Genomic DNA, 6,640 nt, shown 5'->3' with positions numbered 1-6,640 from the left:
CAATGCTTCGGTCAAGAAACTTCAGACTGCTGGTCCAGACTTGCCACCAAGCCGTATTAAAACCGTAGTCATGGAACCAAGATAGTAGAACACCCGCGCAATGAGGAAATGTTGACAATTTAGGTATTTAATTAATATTTAATTATCTATGTTTGGGATACCCGAGTTTGGATTCAAATGGTTGGGTACTGGAAATATGCTAAACAACAAGGCTAATCAGATTAACCATCTGCCTGCTCAGTTTGACCCAAGTCCAACCAATGTGCTTGTTAAAAAAGTATCTATTTTGCCATTTAGATATTCATTCAATCATTCAACATTATTAAGCAAACTTCTAGTATCATATGCAAATTTGTTCACAGTGGGAAAATGCCACCTCTAGTCAAAGAGTTATGTGCTAGCAGGCTGAAAACTGTTGTAACATACTTAACTTCTTCATCAAACCACTACAAAACTAAATCATGTGGAAAAATTATTATATTTAAATGAATCAATATTTATAAAATTAATAATTTAGTACCGAGAGAGATAATAACCTGCACCTTTGAGATAACGCTTGACAATGATATGTTAGTAAAATTTACACAAGTTGCAAGCATCGTTTTACCAGCACCAAGGGGTCCAAAAAGCAAAATTCCTTTACAAGGCTGTAATTGAAAAAAAATTGGCCAGGTCACCTAAAAGTGTCTCTTGTATATATGATGGAATAAGTTGATAAAAATTATTGGTACCAGTTTCAAAACTGCTTAGATAAGGATCGAATTGGGCTGTGCCGAATCACAAAAAAAAATAGATCAAATAGACCTAGCAGGTTAAAAGTCATCATGCCCACATCTTACCACCTCTAATAAAAATATTCTTGTGCTTTTACCTTGGTTAACTGTGGTGTTTATCTGGTGTCGATAAATAATGATGATAATAGAACAATCAATTGTGCAATCATTAAGCTAGCATGCGAGCCTTTAACCAACTTGCAAAACCTCAATCTTCATCGCATATCATAGACACGAATTCGGTTTGCAGTTCAAGAATTTCCTACAAAACCACTTATCGTTACACTCCAAAGATGGGTCGGGTTGCAAAACAATCAACTAAGGCATCTCCTTTTTAGTGCTTACTCCTAAAAAAAACTTGATCACTCTGAATACCAGTTGATAAGTTTATTTAAATGCAAACAATGGTGTCAACAGGGGCGCAGCTTAAGAGGGGTCGGGGGGGGGGGGGGGGGGGGGGTGCCCGACCCCCCGAACTTTTCGCTCAGTAGTGTTATATATGTAGTTTTTGTATAGAAATTTTTGGGTATATGCGTGTTCGACCCCCCGGTTCTATAGAAACTTTTGGGTATATACGTTTTCAGCACCCCGAACTTTAATGATATAATCTGACTTGGGTTAAAGGGCTGGGCATCTGCCAACCCAACATAATTGCTACCCCCATTTTTTTTTCTCAATTTGAGAAATTGAACCAAGGGAGGTTATGCTCAACAGAGCACTGACTTATATGTTTGTGATACTTGCAACTAAGGAATGAGGTGTTATCACTTACTGATTGCCATTGGTCTTTGATGGTGTTAAAAGCTACTTAGAATCCACAGTATCCCAACCACAGCTAGTCCGAACAATAAGCTTATAAAGACACCCATGTCCTTTAAGGCGCAACTCCAACCCATCATATGCAGATATAATTTTTGCAACACTAACGTTCTAGAATAAAAACATGTTTTAAAACAAACTAACCGGTTCATTTATTATCTCATTGTGAAGCGATGTGGGAAACATTTCACCATTGTCCTGATACTGATAAAACCTCCATTTTTTGCGGTAGAAATAGTACCTACAATTTAAAAATTATACAGATAACTTTATAAATAATAATAAATAAATATTAAAGCTTTAGGGTGTGTAACCAAAGTTCTAGTTTGAGGTCACAAAAATTACAGTTTTGTTAAGGATATCGAAACCAATCATTCTAGCTATAAATGTATTACTCACAACACTAGAGCAAGAGCAATATGTATTAGTGATTATAAACTTAATTTATGTTATGTTATGTATTTTATATTTGAATAATATAACTATATGTATATGTATTGATGTATAAGGTAATGCTAGACAAAAAACCCTCAAAATTTTAGGAAACTCTGGAAACTCAAATCTCCCCCCATTTTTACCCAACCTCCCGACATTTTTTTTTTGAAAAAAATAACACATGTAATATACATGTTTTAAAGTGTTTTGGGCCAAAAAAAAACAAAAAAGCGCCGAAGGGATGTTTTTAAAAAAAATAAACAAATTTCAGCAATGTCCGGTTGCCTAACATGTGTTAGGCACAAAAGACAGAAACTTGCTGATTTTTTTTTAAATCATTCCTTCGGCGCTTTTTTGATTTTTTTGGCCCAAAACTCTTAAAAACATGTATATTACATGTGTTATTTTTTTCAAAAAAAAAAAATGTCGGGAGGTTGGGTTTTCTACGGTTTTCTATATATATAGGGTTTTCTATATAGCCCTACCCTTGATGTATAATCATGAACGGTTATGTTGTTGTTGGTTGGTACCGTTTCAAACGGTTGTATCTCCCTCAAAAACCAACCACCAACAACCGTCGCTATATATGTAGATTGCCGGCAATGATAACCGGCACCAAGACGTTTTCTTTTGATCTTGTCCTCTCAAACAATTCCTGTATTACTCGAACATCATGAATCCAAAGCCATTAACAACTTCCGCTGCAAAAGTCTATGACATTCAACAATGTGGTATCAGAGCCACTACCGAAAATGACGAAGATCTTATGGCGACACCATCAACCCTGCCGTGTAAACATTGCTCCGATGAGAAGAAGGAAAGAAAGTGGTTGCAGAGGAGATGCTATTACTGCAACAAACCGGGGCATCAGATCGCATCGTGCAAGGCAAAAGAAAACGATGAGGCCACACAACTCATTCGCCTAGCGATTAATACAGGGACACAACAACAAAAAGAAGAAGATGACGGTAATCAGAATGATCGGAGAATGGAGTACATGGTGACCGGCACTGACGGAGGTTTCTGGTCTGAAATATGGTACGTCAGTAAATCATTCAAAAGGCACTACTCCGGAAACTTAGATATGTTCAAACGAATTAAAAATATGTTTGATGTGGAAACATAAACCGGTGAAAATAACTTCTATTTTATAAAAGGAATAGGAGTCGTTGAAATGATGACCGGATCCGAAAAAATCCGAATACAAAGTGTGTCTTATACACCGGATATAGATAGGAATGTGCTAAGTCTTGATCAATTGATCACTCAAGGTTATACTGTTAAGTATTCCGGTGAAAACTGTAAGATCTATCCAACATTTAGTGTTCCGGTAATCAATAGAAAGAATGATATCTCTGGCCGTACCAGAGAAGATGAAATCGGTATTCGAGAGAAAGAAACGGTGTTAAGATCCGAATCAGAGTATGAAACATTCAAGACTGAATACTTGAATCAATATTTCGAAAGTCTGAACATATCATCGGAAGAGCCTGATTGGAATGTCATGATATTGCAAGCAATGTCATTCAAAGATTTCCAAGACTGCAAGGCTCTTCTAGATATGTTAGATGATGATAGTTATGTCGGAAAATACAAGTTTTATATAGAAAAGAAGTTTGAGGAGATGATAGATTGGTTTCTAAAAGTTAAATTAGAGATCAATACAAGGCCGCTTCCTGCATATGCCGAAAACAACAGAAAAGTGAGTTTACTGGACCTATACTTGGCTGTCAAGAGGGAGGGTGGTCACCGGAGAGTGACCGAGAATAATATGTGGGCTGTGATCTCAAAAGATATGGGCCTTGATTACAACGATGGAGAACTAGTGAGACTCATGTATGCCATGTACTTAGATGTACTAGTTTACTACTATAAGATCAAATCCACTCAACAAGCAGCAGCCGAAAAGGACATTAAAGAAGGTGTTGCAGATACAAGACGAACCAAAAGCATGGTAATGAATGAAGGTACAAGCATGCAATCCGTAGCAGAACAAGGAGGAACAGCCGAGGAGCACTACGCTTTCTTCACTGGAAATGACTGGTATGGACTAAAGTGGCTGCAACAAAGGAACAAGTTCGACTTCAAAAGGGCTGAGAATGCGGTGAAGGAGGCTAATGACAGCGTGATGAAGCACTATCGGAACGAAAATTAAGTTTATGGGGAATGAATATTAGTGATTATAAACTTAATTTATGTTATGTTATGTATTTTATATTCGAATAGTATAACTATATGTATGTGTATTGATGTATAATCATGAACGGTTATGTTGTTGTTGGTTGGTACCGTTTCAAACGGTTGTATCTCCCTCCAAAACCAACCGCCAACAACCGTCACTATATATGTAGATTGCCGGCAATGATAATCGGCACCAAGACATTTTCTTTTGATCTTGTCCTCTCAAACAATTCCTGTATTACTCGAGCATCATGAATCCAAAGCCATTATCAACTTCCGCTGCAAATGTCTGTGACATTCAACAATATGATCATTTGAACAATCAATGTCACAGATAATTGCACAAACAAATCAACTACAAAACCCTACAATCCTTGCGTACCATAGAAACAAATATAATCAAAGCAACAAAACAAGAGACTTACATCCAACCGGTCTTCTCCTGTAATTTGTCATCCTAGGGTTGCAATTCCTCGAGACCGAAGAAACAACAGCAGGTGGTTGTTTACTTAGAAGGTCCAGGTATTAACATCTATAACACTAAATAAAGCTGATAAATTTTGTCAATTACAAACAACATATCCTCGTTTCCAATCCATTTCTGGTAATAGAATAGCAAAAACGTGATAACTCCTTGTTGAGACCGCAACCATAATTGAATCCAAGTATTAAACCAAGAATGAGGGCTGAGGTAATCATGCTAGACATAACTTGAATTCAGTAATCTTACCTGGTCAGAACGCCAACCGAAAAAGAACATGTCACCTTCTTCCTCCTTGGGAAACCCTAATCGAATACCCTTGTTTGGTCACTGCCCACACTCTTGCTCGTGGTTGCCGTCCATCCAAATTTCAGCGTAATGTTCGTTGTACCTGTAAACAACCGGAAAAGTTTGCATCTGACTTCCATTGGCGAAGGGATATATCACGATTAAGTTGAAACAGTTGGTCAGTCGAAGGGTTAGGGTTACGATTCACTCCCATTAGCATTGAATTGAAGGATTTTACCAGACGGGGAGGGCAAGCAACACCGATTCAATGCTCTCATCAATTAAATCATTAATCTTCAGTTACTCAGGGGCGAAACAAAGATGCATAATTCTTGTATATTTTTTAACGGGAAATTTGGATCACCGACAGACTACTAGATTATATCGGGCTACCAGCGGAACCACCCGATCATATCCATCAATGCATATACACTAATTTAGAAGAAAACCCAACAAATATGGGAAAAAACTTTTGTGGGAACGAATCTGTTAATTCAAACCTCACGCTCCTTGTCCCATGAACCATCCATGAATTAATCAATTCTCTCCCGGCTAAAATATTTGGCTGCTGGAATTTAGAAATTTTTACGATAGAGACTCTTGAAATTTTTACGAAAACTTTCTCGCATTTGGATTTTCCTTAGATTGTAAGGTATTTTGACGTTGTCTTACTAATAGATAGAGACCCTTTTGAATTTTTTGTGAACACTTTCTCGCATTTGGATTTTCTTTAAACGTCACTAGTCTTTTTTTTTTTCTTCCGTTTGGTCTTAAACTAGTGGTATCTCCGCGCTTCGCGGCGGACATTTGGTTGGTATCAATTTGGTTCATTACAATAGCGGTACAATAGCGACACTCAGGTATAACAACCGGCAAAGATAAAAACGACTACCATACTTGTACATCTCATAGCCATTTGATTAAATGTAATTGGTTCTTTTTTCTTTTGTTGGCTTGAATGTTGATTTGTTATAGTGCCGGTACTCGATGTCGTTTACATGTTCACAATACAATTTTTTTATCTACAACGGTTCCATTTCATGAAACTCATCTGATGTAACTAGGGATGAGATCGGTACGATACCGGTACCGTACCGGTACCGATACCGTAAATACCCTTACCGAAATTGAGGAAATGTAGATACCGATTACCGTACCGTATTTGTAGATTCGGTACCGGTACGGTATCGGTACCGGTATTTCGGTACTTTACCACATTGGTACCGCTTTGGTGTCATCCATTTTTTTACCTAAAAAAATATAATGTGCAACCTATCCATCCATTACTAACTGAACTAGAGTAATATATAGATGAATGTAAAAAAAAAGGGAAACATATTAAACATCCATGGGTTCGACTTTTACCCAATTCCGAGTCACCATCAAGTTCGACAAAAGGGATTTCGTCAACAATAGTGTCATCTCCTTATACAACCAAACACAAAGATGTTAAAAATCTAAAAATAAGAAAATATATATTGATAATTTATAACCAAACCATTAAAAAATTAACTTACTTCAATGGATTCCATGCTTTTTACTGATGATTATTAAATTCGGTATTAATACCGGTATTTACCGAAAAATACCGGTACCGATACCGCTTTTTACCGATACCGAATTTCGATAAATCTATTACCGATACCGGTACCGTTTATGATCG

The 6,640-nt window shown here is 37.1% G+C and overlaps 1 long non-coding RNA gene across 5 annotated transcripts; it reads right to left on the bottom strand.

Moving 5' to 3' along the window:
* Nucleotides 1–263: 263 nt before the first annotated feature.
* On the bottom strand, nucleotides 264–5,638 carry LOC110939585. Of its 5 annotated transcripts, XR_004894004.1 has the most exons (7): nucleotides 5,216–5,634; nucleotides 4,634–5,080; nucleotides 4,317–4,497; nucleotides 1,737–1,833; nucleotides 732–1,035; nucleotides 543–647; nucleotides 264–454 (listed from the first exon to the last, which is right to left on the bottom strand). It is a non-coding gene; the product is annotated as an uncharacterized LOC110939585 (long non-coding RNA). The 5 variants fall into 5 exon arrangements; XR_004894003.1 differs by having other exon boundaries at nucleotides 543–1,035; nucleotides 1,546–1,833; nucleotides 5,216–5,638; XR_004894001.1 differs by having other exon boundaries at nucleotides 537–1,035; nucleotides 5,216–5,635.
* Between the last annotated feature and the right edge of the window lie 1,002 nt (nucleotides 5,639–6,640).

Source organism: Helianthus annuus, chromosome 5, assembly GCF_002127325.2.
Source record: "Helianthus annuus cultivar XRQ/B chromosome 5, HanXRQr2.0-SUNRISE, whole genome shotgun sequence".
NCBI classification, from domain to species: domain Eukaryota; kingdom Viridiplantae; phylum Streptophyta; class Magnoliopsida; order Asterales; family Asteraceae; genus Helianthus; species Helianthus annuus.
This window is presented reverse-complemented; position numbering and strand designations above follow the sequence as displayed.